General features: G+C 44.4%; 1 protein-coding gene across 2 annotated transcripts in view; it reads right to left on the reverse strand.

Annotated features, from left to right (window-relative positions):
* APBA1 (amyloid beta precursor protein binding family A member 1) overlaps positions 1–19,953 on the reverse strand; it is a 119,226-nt gene that overhangs the window by 92,448 nt on the left and 6,825 nt on the right. The window contains exon 1 of one of the 2 annotated variants that reach the window (XM_081880959.1): positions 18,211–18,273. The exons of the other annotated variant lie outside the window; for it this stretch is intronic. The gene's annotated coding sequence lies outside the window, so the exon portion shown is untranslated. Of the gene's footprint in view, positions 1–18,210; positions 18,274–19,953 lie in introns of those variants that run through there. 2 annotated transcript variants of the gene reach the window in all.

Consider the following 19,953-nt stretch of genomic DNA (forward strand, 5'->3'; position numbering starts at 1 on the left):
AGATCTTTACCAAGCTGGACCTCCGGGGAGCATACAATTTGATTAGAATGAGGGAGGGGGACGAATGGAAAACCACCATGTTCACCCCCCTAGGGGCCTTTGAGTACCTAGTCATGCCATTTGGATTACAGTCGGGCTCAGCCTGTTTTCAAAGCTTCATGCACCACGTGCTGGGACCCCTGCTGTACAAAAACTGCGTAGCATTTCTGGACGACGTCCTGATCTATTCGGACAATGAAAAACAACATGTCCAGGACGTCAGGGAAGTGCTGAAGAGGCTACAAGAGCATCAGTTATGGGTCAAGCTGGAGAAGTGCCAATTTCACGCCAGAGAAGTGGAATTTCTGGGATACAGGTTGTCAGACAGAGGTCTAGCCATGGACCCCGGCAAGGTGCAGGCGGTGCTGGAATGGAAGGCCCCCAAGACCCAGAAGGATGTGCAGAGGTTCCTCGGGTTCAGCAACTTCTACCGGAAGTGCATCAAGAACTTCGCCCACTTAACCGCACCTATCACGGATTGTCTCAGTAGCAAAAAGAAGTTCGTCAGGACGGAAAGTGCCCAACGATCCTTCGAAGGGCTAAAGAAGGCATTCGCCTCGGAGGAACAGCTCCTGCACGTGGATCTGCAGAAGCCGATGAGGCTGGAGACCGACGCATCAGACCGAGCGGTAGGAGCGGTGTTGCTGCAGCCGGGAGGGAGCCAACACACCTGGAGGCCGTGCTCCTTCTTCTCACGGAAACTGAACAAATTGGAACAGAACTACACGGTGTATGATCGCGAGCTGCTAGCTATTTACACAGCCTTTCGGCAGTGGAGACATCTCCTAATAGGGGCTCAGCACAAGATTCAGGTGTGCACCGATCACAAGAACTTGGAATATTGGAGAACAGCTCGAGTCCTCAACCAGAGACAGATTCGATGGGCAGAGGAGTTCTCCAAGTTCTTCTTTGAGATCAAGTACGTGCCGGGAGAAGAGAACGTGAGGGCAGACGCGCTTTCCCGGAAGCCGGAGTACACGGAAGGAGATGGACAGCCAGAAGCTCGACACGTGTTCCCAGAGGAATGATGGGTGTGTGGGGGAGCGTTGGTTGGGAAACGAGAACTAGCCGAGCTGATTCGCCAGGACGAATTCGCCCAAACCAGAATCAGGGAACTCAGGGGAACTGGGGGAGACCAGGGAGGCTTTGAGGAAAAGGAAGGACTGCTGTATTACAAGGGAGCAATGTATGTGCCCGGGGAGGCCTTGCGGGAAAGGGTGCTCAGACAGCTTCACGACAACCCTACAGCGGGGCACTTTGGGCAACACAAAACTATGTTACTGGTTACCAGGGAGTTCTGGTGGCCAAGGGTGAGGGAAGATGTACGAGAGTATGTACGGGGGTGTGACCGCTGCCAAAGGGCCAAGGGGGAGAGAGCGGCCCCGGCAGGGCTACTGGAACCCTTACCCACGCCGGGAAGACCCTGGGAGGTGGTGTCTATCGATTTCATGACAGATTTACCCAAATCCAGAGGGAAGACAGCAGTCATGGTAGTAGTAGATCTGCTAACCAAAATGTGCCATTTTATAGCGTGCTCACATGCAGTAACAGCAGAGGAAACTGCCCAGTTGTTCGTGAATCACATCTTCAGGTTGCATGGGCTCCTTCGAGGGTTATCTCTGACCGAGGGAGACAATTTACCTCGAGGTTCTGGAGGAGGCTTATGAACTTATTGCAGGTGGAGGTGGGATTCTCGACGGCGAGGCACCCGGAGACTAACGGACAAGCAGAGAGGGCGAACAGCATTTTACAGCAATACCTACGCTGTTACGTCAACGAGAGACAGAACAATTGGGTAGAAAAGCTAGCACTGGCGGAGTTTGCGTATAATAATGGGGAGCATGTGTCCACTGGGATGAGCCCGTTCATGGCTAATTACGGGTGTCACCCCAGGGCCTTTCCCGGGAGGGGGGAGGAAGGGTGGAGCGTGCCCGCTGCAGAGCAGTTCGTGGAAGAAATGGAAGCCCTGCACCAGCAGCTTAAGATGAATCTGGAAAGGGCCAAGGAGGCGTACAAGAGACAAGCAGACAAACATCGCCGGGAAGGGGAGACCATAAGGGTGGGGGATCGGGTGTGGTTATCCACCCAAGGCTTACCCTTCAAGGGCGGGTGTAAGAAACTAAGGCCAAGACGGCTGGGACCATTTGAGGTGACACACCAAGTGAACCCGGTGGCATTCCGGCTCAAGTTGCCAGACAGCATGAAAATCCATCCGGTATTTCATAGGTCACTGCTCTCACCGTACAGAGGGGAGCGGAGGGTCCGGGGGGTAGGAGGGGAAGGGCTCACACACCCACAACTGGAAGAGAGGGAACTCCACCACCAGGTAATGGAGATCCTGGATTCGCGCTGGCGGGGGCGGCAGGTGGAGTACCTAGTAGCTTGGGAGGGGGAACCCGAGTCAGAAAACACGTGGGTTCCCACGGGGGAAATAGATGATGGATATCTGGTGGAAGAGTTCCACAACAGGTATCCGAGGAAGCCCAAACCCCTGGAGAGATTCTGGGAGGAGCAATTTGCCACCACCGATGATGAGGAGGAGGATTTCGTGGGTTTTCCAGCTTCCGAAGAGGAAGGAGGAGAATCGTCGGGAGAGGAGGAATCAGATTGGGAAGCTCGTCCCGTGCGAAGAAATCGGAGTGGGTGGGAAGCGGGGTTTGAGTCCTCGGACGACGACAGCAGCTCCTTTCGGGGGTTCCCTGCATCGTCGGCTGAAGAAGGGGACAAGGTCACGTCACAGGGTCAGGCCGGGGGTGGAGGGGGTCCTGGGAGGGAGGTGGATGTCAGGGAACTGACATCAGAGCGAGAGGCGGAGGCAGGGCTCCAGAGCGATGCCGGAGAGGGGACCAGCAGGGGGGAAGGAATTCAGCGTAACACCAGTAGAGAAGAGAGGGAGATGGAGGAATTGGTGACAGGGCTCCGAGACCCTTCACCAGAAACTAGTGAAGAGAGCGCTGGCACGCCCAGCCTTCCCCTTACTTGCGCAGACGTGTTCCGCGCAGGGAACATAGGCGGAGACTTGGCGTCAAACAGCTTTTATGCTGGAAGAGGTTCAAGAAACGCCCACTGACGGATTCTGCAAGTGACTAACAGGTCACGGAGGGCGAGCTGTGAGCCTAAGCATGGTTGGGCAAGCAATCAAACTAAACCGAAGGCAATTTACGCACAAGTAACCCCCTTACAACCATTACAATATCCAAATACAGTTGTACCTTGGTTCTCAAACGGAATCCGTTCCAGAAGTCTGTTCAACTTCTGAAAACGTTCAAAAACCAAGGTGCAGTTTCCGATTGGCTGCAGGAACTTCCTGCACTCAAGGGGAAGCCACAGAAGCTGCTTCGGACATTCAGCTTCCAAAAAAAGTTTGCAAACCGGAAAACTTACTTCCAGGTTTGCGGCGTTTAGGAGCCAAAACGTTCGAGTCACAAGGCATTTGAGAACCAAGGTATGACTATATATGATACAATTCTGGCAGAATCCAACTTGGAACCAGAGAGTTCTCCCGTCATAAAGAAGAGAATGTTTAGAGCAGAGTTGTAATTGGCAGGTGTGTGAATTTCGAGTGACAGTTTATTGGCAGGCATTTTCAAAAAGGGATGCTATTTGAACAAAGATTTCCCAAGGGCCATGAACAACTTTCTTTGGCATGTGTTAGTTTCAAATTGGTTGCACAAAAACAAAAACAGAAAGAGATTCTCCTTTCCAAATTAAATCCAACATTGCAAAATTAAATAAGCATTAACAACATTACTCATCATTTTAACATTCTAAATATTACTGTAGAAATATACACTTTTTGGGTTTGTATCAACAAATGCAGTCCTCACATTTTCTTAAAACAAGTTAAAGGTTGTTCACATTATGAATACCATAAATTACTGCCTTTTGTCTCATCTGTTAAACTACAGAACCTATTTGCAGAACTGAACATACAAAGAGTTCCCTGATACCTTCCCTAATCAGCTAGCTCAAAATACCACTGAAATAGTTTTGACCTGGATGAATAAATATATCTCACTAATCTGTGCTACTTTGCCATTGTAGAATTCAAACAGCTCCAGTACTTTTTCTGCTTCCCAAACCATACACATTATGGGAAGATAATTACAAATTATCTGGTGTAAAAACATATTTTACTTACCAGCTAGGAAGTCTCCCCCCCAAAGTGGTTGAACAAGAGTACTAAGTTTACAGTTAAACACCCCACACACACAACTTAAAAGAAATGCACATTGTATCAATGTAAAAACATTAATCCTACATAGATCAATAAACTTCTTGACACTTAAGCCATTCCCTTTTGTTTTCAGGTACTCCAGTTGCTGGCATTTTGAAATAATAAGAAGTATACTTTACTGAATGCTTTATACTTAATTGTAATGTATCCTAGAACAGTGCCGTGAAGGCAAAAAATATTTTAACAAGTAATATAGATCAGTAATTAAGCTACTATTACTATTACTTAGTAAATGGGGAAGTTTTTTCATTTTCTGTAATCAACACAACAGTTCTAAAACTTTTACTGGTGGATCTGCTTATTACTCCGTTCTAATAAATTTGGAGGCCCATGGTGGGGCAAGCTTGCTCCAACTAAGCAGGTCCTACTCCAGGCACTGCCAGGACTGAGACTCCTTCGCGACCTGATGTACAGCAGCTTGAGCAATCGAGACCCATGGGATATGAATTTTAAAAACACATATACAAAGTCAAATTTTGTGATGTGCTGTTATTGTTGTGGTCCATCCTATGAAAAGATGACGCTGTAACTCCGCGGTAAGAGAATCTGCTTTGCGTGCAGAAGGTCCTGGGTTCAATGTCCAGCATCTCCAGGCAGGGCTGGGAGAGACCCCCTGAAATTCTGCAGAGCCGCTGCCAGTCAATGGAGGTGGTGGGGGAGGGAAGAACCAGCCTCTCTCGTGTCCTATCAGTTGCCCCATGTGCCCAGGGCAGGGCAAGTGTTGCGCTGCCTGGAGGACTGGGCAGCTGGGGTGGGGGCACATGGCAGAGTGTGCCTGGAGGGTGAACAGAGCCTACCTCCAGCAGGGTCCTCACCTGCTGCCTCCATCCACTTACTCACTAGACAAACCCACCTGCTGCTGCGCCTCAGCTGCCAGGGATCTGTGCCTGTTGTGGGGGCCAAAGCCCCCCCAATGCCTCTGTGTCTATGAGGGATCACTCCATACATGAGTGATGTGCCTGCCTCAATCTGGATGGAGCCCAAGGGAATTTTATCTTATCTAAAGTGGCAAGGTTCTTTACTTAGAAGGATAAAAAAATGTAGCATTGCTTTTGCCATTTTTTTCTTATCACCCAGATAAAAACTAGCAACTCAACAGTAAAAACAGAAGTGTTGAAACAAGTGAAAACTGCTAAAAAGAATGAATTACTAGTTAACATATAAAGTGGTGAATTGAATACTCTGCATGTAATCAACTGTAAAGTCTTCTCTGTACTATTTTACTGGATATTCAAACATGTACCAAAATATTTAAAAGCACTAAGGAAAAAATATGAATTGTCTGAGCCATTTTTTTCAATGCAAAGGAACCAAACAGCACAAAATCTCCTCTAGGAAGCCCTATAGTACTCCTAGACATTACAAAAAGAAATGGGGCGGAGGGGGAGAGGAGGAGACAGGCAATACCTGGTGGCTTTGATGGCTCAAGGAGACTTCCATTTGGAGAGACTGTTCCCAATAAACATTTCCAGAAGTGTCAAGTTCTTAAAGAAATGGGAGTGCCTGATCACCTCATCTGTCTCCTGAGAAATCTCTATGTGGGACAAGAAGCTACAGTTAGAACTGGATATGGAACAACTGATTGGTTCAAAATTGGGAAAGGTGTACGACAAGGTTGTATATTGTCTCCCTGCTTATTTAACTTATATGCAGAATTCATCATGCAAAAGGCTGGACTGGATGAATCCCAAGCTGGTATTAAGATTGCTGGAAGAAATATCAACAACCCTAGATATGCAGATGACACAACCTTGATGGCAGAAAGTGAGGAGGAATTAAAGAACCTTTTTTTTTTTTAAATGATATTTATTCAAAATTTCCAAAAAAAAATACAAGAAAAAACAAAAATACAACAACAAAACAACAAAAAACAGAAAAAATAACAAAAAAATACAAATCCAAATTACATCCTTTCATTTACTTATTTCTTGGACCTCCTCACACCTCCCTTTTTGTATTCTATCTTAATTCATTATTTCAGCAAATTCTTCCCATACTTCACAATTTTTATTTAAATAATTTGTCTTAACAATCTGTCTCTCTCCCCCCCCCCCGTTAACTCAACATATCCTTTCCAACTTTTACTATATTCTGTTATTCAATTTACCGTTGATTTCTTTAACCTTGTCTTACCTTAAGAACCATAAAATTTCAAAATTTAAACCACATTTATGCATACCTCCTTTAAACCTTTCTACTAAAGCCAATTAATTCCTTTCCAACATATTCTGATATTTCATTAGTATCACACTCATTCCAAAAAGAAAATATATAAAAAGAAATTCTCTTCTAATTAAATCCACCGTCCCTTCTTCCTGGTTTCGGGTTATTTCAGTCCATTCTAACCATTACATCCTGTCCATCAATCTGGTGTTCTAATGTCCGAGGCTCTCAGGTCTCTTCTACGCCCCCTCTGCAGATTTTCTTGTTCCTGTTTATACTTGCACCCTTCCCTGTCCCTTGTTGGTTTCTTTTGTAGTTTCTTCCCTCTCTCCTTGAGGAGAGGGTCTCCGGGGAATTCCAAACGGTAATAATCTTTATTTTCTTTCATCAAGTTAGCCCATTCCCCAGAATCCCTCTCCCCTATTTTAATTTTGTAATCCAAAAAGTAGTTATTCCAAAAGTAGCTGTCACCTTGTTTCACAGTCCCACCAGAGCTAATAGCTTCCTTGACTCCAGGCACTTCCAGACACACTCCAAGTTCAATCTTCCAATGTTGCGGCTTTTGGTCATGCAGGACTTTGGATCTTTCCCTTTGTATCTTTTGAGGTGCGATCGCAACCTCTTCCATCTTCATCTGCCCTTGGACTTGCCTTATCAAGCCAGTTTCCTGCGTTAGTTGTTGTAGAATTTCCTTGTCTTTGTTTCCTGTTAGTTCATATTTACTGGCTACAGCAGTCATAAAGTCCAACTTTTCATTCATCACGTTCATTTTCTCATGCAACTGCTGCAGCATAGCAATTGTTTTGCCAAGGGCAGACGATAGAACTTCCTCCCTGCACATTTCTGTTCAAGGTCAGATAGCTGGTCCCACGGTCTAATTCTCACAACTATAACGTTTCCCTGTGAACTGCAGCAACAAACTGACAAGCTCCCTCTAGGGGACACAGTTTCTAACGTCCATCTTTAAAAAGTATCCAACAAAGGGAAATTTACTTTCGATTTTCAAATACTTTGTTTCCTTAAAATACAAAGATGCAGAAAGCAGCGTTGAAGTTCATTTGTTTCTCTTTTTTAACTATCTGTCAAAAGTGTTCCGTTTTCAATCAATGGAGATCTCCAACCATTTCTGTCCTGACACCCGTCCCCAGGTTTGGGACGATAGAAACTTCTACTCCTTTACTCTTTCTCTGCAGGATTAAACGGTCAAAGTCCCCCCCCTTTCTCCTACTGTCAAGGGGGGTTTGTTGGTTATAAATGCAGGAAATTTCAATATTTGGATCAATTTTCCAGGCTATTTAGCTTGCAAAATCTTTACTTCAGTCTATTTACAAAAAGCGGAAGGCGGACTTCCTGTTTAGACCTTCCCGCTTCGTTGCCTAATTCATAAATTTCATAAGTTTCTTAGTCAAATCTTCCGTTTTTACTCACGGGTACTTATTTTAGAGTCCAATTGTCATCAGGAAAAAGTCAGTGCTCTCCGGCGATGGCTGTGCGGCTTCCCTCCGTGAAAGTAGCAGTCGGTTCGCAGCACTGCGCTGCTCACCCCACTCCGCTCCGGAGCCCCAAAAAAGGGGTTTCCCCGCGAGTGGGGGAGGCGCTCTTGGTGCTCTGCCGAACCCCACGTTCCCAGGCTTCTCAGCCTGGGATTTCTAGCGGGTCCCCACCTTCGCCGCGGTGGGAAGACCCAGTTTCCATGGAGCCCATTCCTCCGATCGGAGGAACTCCGCCATTCGCCGATGGCGCTAACCCAGAAGTCTAAAGAACCTTTTAATGAGGGTGAAAGGAGAATGCAAAATATGGTCTGAAGCTCAACATCAAAAAAACGAAGATCATGGCTACTGGTCCCATCACCTCCTGGCAAATAGAAGGGGAAGAAATGGAGGCAGTGAGAGATTTTACTTTCTTGGGCTCCATGATCACTGCAGATGGTGACAGGAGCCATGAAATTAAAAGACGCCTGCTTCTTGGGAGAAAAGCAATGACAAACCTAGACAGCATCTTAAAAAGCAGAGACATCACCTTGCCAACAAAGGTCCGTATAGTTAAAGCTATGGTTTTCCCAGTAGTGATGTATGGAAGTGAGAGCTGGACCATAAAGAAGGCTGATTGCCGAAGAATTGATGCTTTTGAATTATGGTGCTGGAGGAGACTCTTGAGAGTCCCATGGACTGCAAGAAGATCAAACCTATCCATTCTGAAGGAAATCAGCCCTGAGTGCTCACTGGAAGGACAGATTGTAAAGCTGAGGCTCTAATACTTTGGCCACCTCACGAGAAGACACCCTGGAAAAGACCCTGATGTTGGGGAAGATTGAGGGCACAAGGAGAAGGGGACGACAAAGGACGAGATGGTTGGACAGTGTTCTTGAAGCTACCAGCATGAGTTTGACCAAACTGTGGGAGGCAGTGGAAGACAGGAGTGCCTGGTGTGCTCTGGTCCATGGGACACGACTAAACAACAACAACAACATAGCAAATCAAACCTGCTATGCATTCATATGCCAACTGAAGTACAACTACAACCTCAGCGCTCCTAGTGGACAACAAAGGAGGTTTAAAGATGCTCTCAAGGCAAATCTAAAAATAGTAGTATCAGCACTGTTAACTGGGAAACACTGGCCTGTGATCGCTCCAATTGGAGAAGAGCCTTTACCAAAGGTGCTGTGGACTTTGAAGAAGCACGAACTCAAGGCGAAAAGGAGAAACGGGCTAAGAGAAAGGCACGCATGGCAAACCCTCACCGTGATCAACTCCCACTCGGAAACCTATGTCCAGGAAGGGGAGAGCAGTGAGTGTGGGCTGCCCCAGGTGTCACCACTGAGGGGGGTGACAAAATGGCAGGCAGCACTCACCACAGTGCCTGCAGTGCGCCTGGGAGAGACGCAGTGGCTTGGGGGTGTGCAGCTTCCACGCTGTCCAAATGGTCCGTCCGCTGCCTTCCCCCAGCTGTAGGGCGCCTGAGTGGGAGGAGGCAGGCAGACCTCGGAGGCCCCGTGGTGCGCCCCACCCCTATGGGAGGTTCACACCGCCCCAGGCACCTGAGTGGCTTCCTCCGCCGCTGCTTATGTCCTCACTGTGGAAGGACGTGTGGATCCAGAATTGGCCTCCACAGTCACTTACAGACTCACTGTTAAAGACTGTGTTCATGGAAGACTCTTGGTCTAATCTATCATATTTGCACTTTTTGAAATAATATGAGACTCGAAACACGGCCATTCTTCAAAATTCACATTTTCTCCAAATTTTGCACTGTAGTTTTCTAACCAACCAGTAAAGATATTTGTGAAAATAGCATGCAAAAATGCATTTTATTAGAAATAGCTTGCAAAAATGTGCACATTTGTCAAAACTGCCTACAAAAGTGTTTATTAGAACTCTGTACTAAAATATTGAATGAGGATTTAAAAAAACACAAAATTCACAAATTGCTGTAGAAGTGTGGAAAACTAAATTTAAGGTTAGAAAAATGAGAAACTGAAAGAGCAGAAATGGACAGATCCTCGCCCCCTACTGATAAGACAGACAGTCTGATGCTAGTAAGCCAATTAACACATATAATCTGCTAAAAATCCTTTGCCTTGGCTCAGTCCAAAAGCGGTGGCATTGAACCTCAATGCCTAATTCAGCAATTTCCCACTGCAATCTCCCTTTGAACTTCCTTTGCTCCATCCTGGCATCCTATTCTGCCAGTGGGATGTTGCATATTTGAATGCTCTCCCAAATAAAACCTTCCCTATACATAAAAAAGAACACCAAAGACCAAACTGGGCTGGCTTTCCATGTGCAAAGGATTTTGACCATATGGTTCCAGGAAGGATATACCACATATTTTTTTCTTAATGCTTCAATCTGCTCTATGCCATTGCTGACCAGTTCCTAAGTTTGTCAACAGTAGCAGGGGAAACCCCTTAACTTGAAGCAGAATGAACAAAGAAAATAATGTCCTTTCCTATTACCAGTTTCCACTCCAGTGGCTTGGATGTCATCGCTTAAAAGCACAATCTCAGCTGCCATTCGGAAGGCCTATTCATTACTCTAGGAATGCTAATGCACTCAGTGCTTATGGGGCATTTCTCAGAGGGTGCCTAAAGAAAGCAATTAGTGAAAACGTAAACAGAAATAAACAGAAGAAGAAACAGAATATTTAAGTCAGAATGATGTCAGTTGTGAGGCATTTATTTCTTTTGAAAGTGCACCAGCTGCTAACTATTTTCTTAGGCAAATTACAGTGCCTTTAATCTGTTTTGTGGAACGCAAGAAATTAAAAATAGCCATGAAGTGGCTTGAGGCTGTGTTTGTACCCTTCTGCTTGAAGCTGTGTTTGTAACCTTCCAAACACCTTTCTACCACCTTTGTAACTTCTTCACAAATTTAAAAAGTCATCTCCCTCCTTCATGTTTTTCTTTTTTTCTTGGGACCTATCACCCGAAGAAAAAGGAACCTGGGTAGGCAAGCATGGACATGCACAGAACAGCAGTTGCAAGCACCATTTATTGCGCATGCACACTTCTTCAGATACACTGAAACAGAAGTTTCCAGACCTTTCTATATAGTGAGAAGGTGGGGAGGGGTATTACTCAGAAGGGTGGTAGGAATGGGTGATTGGCAGATAGCTGTGATGAGCCTGTTGACGACTCTTAACGACTGCAATAGGTCTTACAGGAGGAAGCAAGGGGTGAAAAGGTGAAAAATGGCTTTGTCATGTATAATGAGATAAGAATCCTAGGTCTTTGTTCAGGCCAGGTTTTTCCATTGTTTTAAGTTTGGTGATAAGTTGTAATTCAGCAGCTTCTCTTTCCAGTCTATTTCTGAAATTCCTTTGTAGTAAAACAGCTACTTTGAGATCTTGTATAGAATGTCCTGGGAGATTGAAGTGTTCTCCTACTGGTTTCTCTGTCTTGTGATTCCTGATGTCCGATTTATGTCCGTTTATTCTTTGGCGTAAGGTCTGGCCTGTTTGTCCAATATAGAGAGCTCTACAACCTCTCCTGGACAATGACAATATAGAGAGATCTACAACCTCTCCTGGACAATGACAGTTCTCTTTCTCAAGCTCTGGGAGGAAGACCTTTCATTGCCTACAGACAGCCACCCAGTCTTAAACAACTCCTAACCCACAATAATACTACAACCAGACCTAACACAGACACTGGCACCAGAGCCTGTAATAAACCCAGATGCCAACTTTGCTGCCACATACACCCGGACAACACCATTACTGGCCCCAACAACATCACACATACCATTTCGGGACTATTTAATTGCTCATCGTCTAACATTGTGTATGCCATAAAATGCCAACAGTGTCCTTCAGCTCTCTATATTGGACAAACAGGCCAGACCTTACGCCAAAGAATAAACGGACATAAATCGGACATCAGGAATCACAAGACAGAGAAACCAGTAGGAGAACACTTCAATCTCCCAGGACATTCTATACAAGATCTCAAAGTAGCTGTTTTACTACAAAGGAATTTCAGAAATAGACTGGAAAGAGAAGCTGCTGAATTACAACTTATCACCAAACTTAAAACAATGGAAAAACCTGGCCTGAACAAAGACCTAGGATTCTTATCTCATTATACATGACAAAGCCATTTTTCACCTTTTCACCCCTTGCTTCCTCCTGTAAGACCTATTGCAGTCGTTAAGAGTCGTCAACAGGCTCATCACAGCTATCTGCCAATCACCCATTCCTACCACCCTTCTGAGTAATACCCCTCCCCACCTTCTCACTATATAGAAAGGTCTGGAAACTTCTGTTTCAGTGTATCTGAAGAAGTGTGCATGCACACGAAAGCTCATACCAAGAACTGACTTAGTTGGTCTTTAAGGTGCTACTGGAAGGAATTTTTTTGTTTTGACTATGGCAGACCAACACGGCTACCTATCTGTAACCATTTATTGCAATACCTACAAGATACAAAATTTAATATGCTAAATCCCACTCTTAGACTGTTCTGGTGAGTCCAATCCTAAAAACCCATCCAGGGTCAGTAACTCAAGCAGCCACCTGATCATGTCAGATCAAGACCCCATCAACGCCAGCTGTGAAAGTGAATATATTGAAACTACAAATGTTAAATTACATGATGCAGGATGGGAAAGTTAATTGGAAAAAGACAGTGGAAATAATATGTCAGGGAACTGCCATCGGCTCAGGGGTGAGAGGGGGAAAGCCAGATGGATTACAGAGAGCCCCCAAAGATCGTGGGAAGCAGCACCTCCTCAGCGGAGCAGAGTAGCCACGCCTCTAGTGGAGAGGAAATGCAGGGCTCGGAGGAGGCGAGGCAGTGCCAGGACTCCTTGCCTGAGCAAAGCAGGGAGGAGAGAGGTCCCCCGTTACCCAAGCCTTCCTTGCGCAGTAGGCTTCCTCCCAGAGAGGGGAGGCGCAGACTGGGCGCCAAGAAGCTACTCTGCTGGGGAAGGTTTAAGGACCGCCCTCTCTCAGATTCTGCCAGTGAATGAGCAAGACACGGAATAGAGGCGCTCTGCATTCTAAAGGTTTCTACCACCGATAAGAAAGCTTTAAAACAGACTACTGAAGCATACTGCCTGATTGCTCTCGAGAAACCAACCTATACCTCTTACATAATATCACAAATGCTTTGGAATAAAAGATTTCTTAAAAATGTGATTAATTTAATCATAGTCCCAAAATATCAGCTACAAAAACAAGAAAGGACCATTTATGCTATCCAGTAAAGATCTCAATTTCTTTCTTGTAGCAGTTTTGCCTGTATATTCTGCTATAATATTTCCCCCTTTTTAATCACACTCTCCACTATGCTTTATAATTTCTGTTTCAGAAGAAAGAGTGCATTTTCTATATGGGGGAAAATAAATATTCTCTTGCTCTCACTCAGCCATACCTGCAACTTCTCATCATAAAACTCTACCAGATACCTGTTTCTTTGCTGATGAAAAATAATCATAACTTACCACTGCTATGTATAAAAAGCTGTTGCAACTGTCTCCAGCATCTGTAGAAACTGGAATACATAATTTCACAACTGAGTGCCAAAATGTGACCAGAAGGCCCAGCAAGTGTTCATCACAGCCAATGTGTGCAAGGAACCAACTATTTCTAACCAATTATTAAAGTCCCGAAACACTATTGTATTCAGTCAGGCAATGTTGCCCTTCTTGCCATCTTGGAATACTGTGCAGAAATGCATGACAAATCACCAAGTGGTTGGCAGGTAACCCTAGATAACCGTAATATTTGAACATACAGCAATACAGTGGTACCTCTAGATGCGAACAGGATCCGTTTCGGAGCCCCGTTTGCATCCTGAGCAGAACGCAATCCACGTCTGCACGTGCGCGAGTCGCGATTCGCCGCTTCTGCACATGCACATGACGTCATTTTGAGCGTCTGCGCATGCCCGAGCGGCAAAACCCAGAAATAACCTGTTCCGTTACTTCTGGGTTGCCGCGGAACGCAACTTGAAAACGCTCAACCTGAAGCGACTTTAACCCGAGGTATGACTGTACTGCCTATGTTTTCATATTAGCTGGAGAAACACAGAAACTTGGGAGTTATCGCCAAATTCTAGGAACAGTGAGATGGTCTGTATCACAATTACCAAGGAAAATATAAGCGATTGCTGCTACCACCTAGTGATGTTAAATTTTCGAGAATAATCTTTTGGAGAATATTCTCGAGAATATTCACGATTAATGAGATTAGAGAATTTTCATTTAAAATAGGAAATTATTCATTTTAATGAATTGAAAATGATATAATTAGTTAATATAAATGTTTATTCATGGATAAACTTGTTCAGGTGGCAACCAAAATCTGTACAGATACTTTTATTCAATGGGGCAATGAAGTGAATTCACATTCTTTGATTTTTTGCACCAAACTTGAAATTGAAAATTCAAGGTCTTTAAGCAGAGGCTTGACAACCATATGTCAGGAGTGCTCTGATGGTGTTTCCTGCTTGGCAGGGGGTTGGACTCGATGGCCCTTGTGGTCTCTTCCAACTCTATGATTCTATGACTCACGTTATTCACTAAGCCTGCTACTAACCGTATATTTACCATCAACTTTGAATTCTAATTATGTTGTATATGTATGAAATGTAGCTTTAAAAGTAAAAGGAATATAAAAGAAACTCAGGTCTGCTACATGAGTATGTTCTTTAATAAGCATATCTACATGGTACAGTATTTTCAGTGCAACACCAATAAAATCAATATAAAGTTTAAACTAAATGCTATTATTTCCAGAAAATAAAACACAATCAGTAATGACAAGTTACATAAATCAGAAATACAAATTACTATCTGCTTAGACAAGTAAGGCGACACACAACATATTTAAATTATAACTGATAAATTGTCACAAGATAAAAATTTATTTTAAAAATAGGCTTTAAATAACAATGTTTATTGTGGGACGCGGGTGGCGCTGTAGGTAAAACCTCAGTGCCTAGGACTTGCTGATCGCAACGTCGGCGGTTCGAATCCCTGCGGCAGGGTGAGCTCCCGTCGTTCGGTCCCAGCTCCTGCCCACCTAGCAGTTCGAAAGCACCCCTAAGTGCAAGTAGATAAACAGGTACCGCTTTATAGCGCGAAGGTAAACGGCATTTCCGTGTGCGGCGCTGGTGCTGGCTCGCCAGATGCCGCTTAGTCACGCTGGCCACGTGACCCATTAGTGTCTCCGGACAGCGCCGGCTCCCGGCCTCTTGAGCGAGATGAGCGCGCAACCCTAGAGTCGGACACGACTGGCCCGTACGGGCAGGGGTACCTTTTTAACAATGTTTATAAATTTATATTGACTCAAACATCTGAAGAGGATGTCACCATCTTCATTTCCACTGGTAACAAAGCTTACTAGATTTTTTAAATGTGGATTGTAAAACTGGTTCTTACATTAGAATTTACAGTTTGTAGAGAATATTCTCTGGAGAATTTTCTAGCAGAGAATATTCTTGATAATATTCTCTGGAGAATATTCTCACCTCACATCACTACTACCACCATTTGAACTCTGAACAAGAACCTCCTAAAATGTTGTTTCTCTGCAAATAGGTTAATGAGGGGTTGAAGTAGTCAATTTTGAACCACCTGAAAAGGTTTTACCCAATCCGTCCTTATAAAGACACAATCTAACCCTGATGGAAGCACTTGAGTATCTACCGTATTTTTCACTCCATAAGACACACCTGACCATAAGACACACCTAGTTTTTAGATGAGGAAAACACGAAAAAAAATATTCTGAATCAAATGTTGTACTAAACTATTTAAAGCAGCAAAGCAGGCAGCTCCTGTCTGCTTTGCTGCTTTAAAGCAAGCCTCAGAGGAGGGAAGGAAGGGGAACCATGCAACTGCAGTGGGAGCCCACCGCCGTCCGTAGGCATTCACTCTATAAGACGCACAAACATTTCCCCTTACTTTTTAGGAGGAAAAAAGTGTGTCTTATGGAGCAAAAACTACGGTACTTGGAACCCGAAGGCTGAAAACCTGGAAGTGAGTGTTCAAGTTTTTGAACTTTGTTTTGGAAGCCGAATAGGCTCCATTTTGAGTCCTGAGCTTCCGTTTTGAGTGTTGCACTGCTAATTTGCATCCTACCATTGTAACTGATAAGTTCCTCTTCCAGTTTTGGTGTTGCGCTGCTAATTTGCATCCTACCATTCCGACAGAAGTCTTTCATTTCTGATTGCAGTGTTCGGAGGTGATATTTGGAGCTTATATTTGGTGCTTTTGTTTTTGCTATTTTTGTGTTTTTGTTTGTGTGGGTTTTTTGTTTTTGTGACTGTGTAGAACCCAGTTGAGCTACTGATTGATTGATTGTGCTACTGCAGAAATGGATAAAAGCAGCAAAGGCAAGACAACTGTTAACATTGTTTATTGCTTGCATTTTATGGATCAATGGTCTCATTAGATTCTAAAATTTCCGTTAAATTTAATTTTAGATTTCTGCTTTAGGGGTTGTTTTTAATTGTCTGGAATGGATTAATCCGTTTTGCCTTACTTTCTATGGGAAAGCGCACCTTGGTTTTGGAATGCTTTGGTTTTGGAACGGACTTCTGGAATGGATTATGTTTGAGAACCAAGGTACCACTGTAGAGTATTCGCTTTCCATGTATACAGACACAAAATGCTCAAATAGAGGACAGCCCCACTCAAACAAATTATATCTCAGCTTGAGCCTTATGGCCATTTGCCCTTCTCTCCTCTTTTTGCAGCAATTTGACTCAGAAGTTTCCATTTTGTCCAAACCAGGAAACTATGTTTATCAGATTCAGAAGCAACAGCTTCAAACAGTGGTTTAATTCATTGGGGTAGTTCAAATTGGAGACTTGCAGGTTTCATTACTGTGCATGGCTAATAAAGGAGAGAGGGGGCTGGGGGGGAACAAAAGGCTCTGGCTTACCTTAGTATTCCACCAAGATATGGTAATCTGAACGAGGCCAATATTTTCATTACATTTTTGAGTAATTCCATAGAAAAGTTTAAAAACCTTTCTTCTCTAAAATAAAATTTTACGCTGGCAGTTAGGCAGACTAATTTACTCATCTATTTCTCCTTCTCTATTGCTAATAAAATAATTTGTCATCTCATAATAAAGAATTTATCCCCTTACCACTTTTGTAAAATACCAAGCGTTTGGCAAAGGAAGCCCAAGCCTTTCATTAGGTGAATAATATTTGAACTTTTGGAGCTGCTGAAAATTTTGCAGGCCTGTATTTTCCAAACTTATTTATCTTAAATATATACCGTATTTTTCGCCCTATAGGACACACTTTTTCCCCTCCAAAAATGAAGGGGAAATGTGTGTGCATCCTATGGGGCGAATGCAGGCTTTCACTGAAGCCTGGAGAGCGAGAGGGGTCGGTGCACACCGACCCCTCTCGCTCTGCAGGCTTCGTGGACCTCTCCGCAAGCAGCGGGAGCGCTCCCACTGCTTGCGGAGAGTTGCCTGCATGCCAAAGCCTGCGCACGCTGAGCTCAGCGCCTCCAGGCTTCGCGGACCTTTCCGCAAGCAGCGGGAGCCAGTGCTGGGCTCCCACGGCTTGCAGAGAGCTGCCTGTTTGGGGGCTGGGGCGGGGGAAGCTCGGGCCTCCCCCGCCCCAGCCCCACGCCTGGGGGGGGAAAATAATTTTTCCCCCTTTATTTCCCCCCCAAAAAACTAGGTGCGCCTTATGGCACGGTGCGTCCTATAGGGCGAAAAATACGGTAAATATTTTAAACAACCCAATTCATTTTCTTTCCATGTATCATAAACACTTATGGAATAGCTTCAGTCAGGAAAACTTTTTTCTCTCACATGAAATTCAGCAAATTAATTCCTATAATTTTATTTATCAAATAGCACTGTCTCTACATTCAGATTATTCAAATGAGCATTAATTGAACCGATACGAACTCTAGCATAAAGACTGGGTTTAGCTCTATTAAAAATAAAATAATGATTATCTTCAGTATCCTAACATATGCTTATCAGGTAGTACTGTGCAAGCTGCGACTGAAAAGTGCAGGTGAAAACACCAATTGATTTCCATTTTGAAAACAGCATATCATTTTGTAGAGTCCATTGGCAAGAATCAGACTTGAATGGGAATACTTCTTTTTAGTAGCTATTAAAAAATGCCTTTGTACTGCTTTGAGTTTCTGGTTTATTATGTTGATCAATGATCTGTATCCCCCCCCCCAAAAAAAAAACCCACCATTTTTTCCAATCACCATCAATACAGACTACACATCTGTAAAAGCCACATTGTACAACTTTTAAGCACATATTTAAAATGTTTATTACCTGTTTCTCATTGCAACAGCAATCTCACTGAGGCAGATGTTCTGGGAAATTTTGAGTCATGGCACTGGGGTGTGTAAGACACAGTCAAGGAAACCGGGTGGGGAACATGAAGGTTAAGAGATCAGCACCAAGGCATCCAGCTATAGCATACACATATATTATAATTTTCTATTGGAATTTAGAAACATTTGCTGATTTACTGAAGAACACCCAGAGATCTAGCCCCTGGCCCATTCCAGAGCAATGCATGTTACAATCCCCTAGGCGTTGTAACATTCCCCTAGGAAGTCCCCTTCTTTTTTCAGATGGGCAATAAGGAAGTTGCCCAAGGAAGCACACTCAAGCCATTATAGCTCTGTTGGGGTGCCCACCGCATATTGTCTGCCTCTCTGCCCACTGAAATATACAGTGGTACCTAGGTTTTCGAACAGCTTAATTCATGAACAACTTGGAAATTGAACGCCGCAAACCCGGAAGTAGGTATTCCGGTTTGTGAACTTTTTTCAGAATCCGAACTGTTCCGTTTTGAGTGTTACACTTCATTTTTCAGTGCCACACTTCTATTTTGAGTGTCCCCACTCCTGCTTGCAAAGGTGGAGGAGCTGGATCGGGGCAGCTCAGCTGGGGAAGCCTCCCTTCCCAGCGCGAAACCCCTCAATGGAAAGTGCGATGGAGCCTGCACCTCCCCAGCTGAGCAGCCCGATCCAGCTCCTACTCCTGTGCAAGCAGGAGCAGCGGCAGGGATCTCTCGTGGCAGCTCAGCTGGAGAGGGCAAAGCCTCCCTTCCCAGCTGAGAGATCCCCACCCGGCTCCTGCTAAGATCTTTGCTAAGGAGAGGGATCCTGCAGGAATCTCAACTAGAACATAAATGACATCCAACCTCTGCTTAAAAACCTCCAAAGAAGGAGAGTCTACCACCTCTCAAAGGAGTCCATTCCCCTGTTGAATAGCTCTTACCCTCAGAAAGTTCTTCCAGATGTTTAGTCGGAATCATCCTTCTTGTAACTTGAAGCCATTGGTTTGGGTTCTAGCCTACAGAGCACGAGAAAACAAGCTTGTTCCATCGTCCATGTGAGATTCCTTTAGATATTTGAAGACAGTTATAATACAGAATCATAGAGTTGGAAGGAACCCTGAGGATCATCTAGTCCAACCCCCTGCAATGCAGGAATATGCAACTGTCCCTTATGGGAACTGAACCTGCAACCTTGGTGTTATCCAGCGCCGAGGGCCTTCTGGCGGTTCCCTCATTGCAAGAAGTGTGGTTACAGGGAACCAGACAGAGGGCCTTCTCGGTAGTGGCGCCCGCCCTGTGGAACACCCTCCCTTCAGATGTGAAGGAAAAAAGCAGCTGTCTTATCTTTAAAAGACATCTGAAGGCAGCCCTGCTTAGGGAAGTTTTTAATATTTAATGCTGTATTGTTTTTAACACTTGATTGGAAGCCGCCCAGAGTGGCTGGGGAAACTCAGCCAGATGGGCAGGGTATAAATAATAAATAATAATAATAATAATAATAATAATAATAATAATAATAATTATTACTACTACTACTACTACTACTACTATTTTTATTTTTATCAGCAACATGCTCTATCCAACTGAGCTATCCTACTGATGCCATCTCCTCCCAGTCTCCTCTTTTCCAGGTTAAACATACCCAGCTCCTTCAAGCGCTCCTCATAGGGCTAGGTTTCCAGACCCTTGACTATCTTGGTCGCCCTCCTCTGCACACCTTCCAGCTT

The sequence above is a fragment of the Podarcis erhardii genome, assembly GCF_964252035.2.
Source record: "Podarcis erhardii genome assembly, chromosome: 11".
NCBI lineage: Eukaryota > Metazoa > Chordata > Lepidosauria > Squamata > Lacertidae > Podarcis > Podarcis erhardii.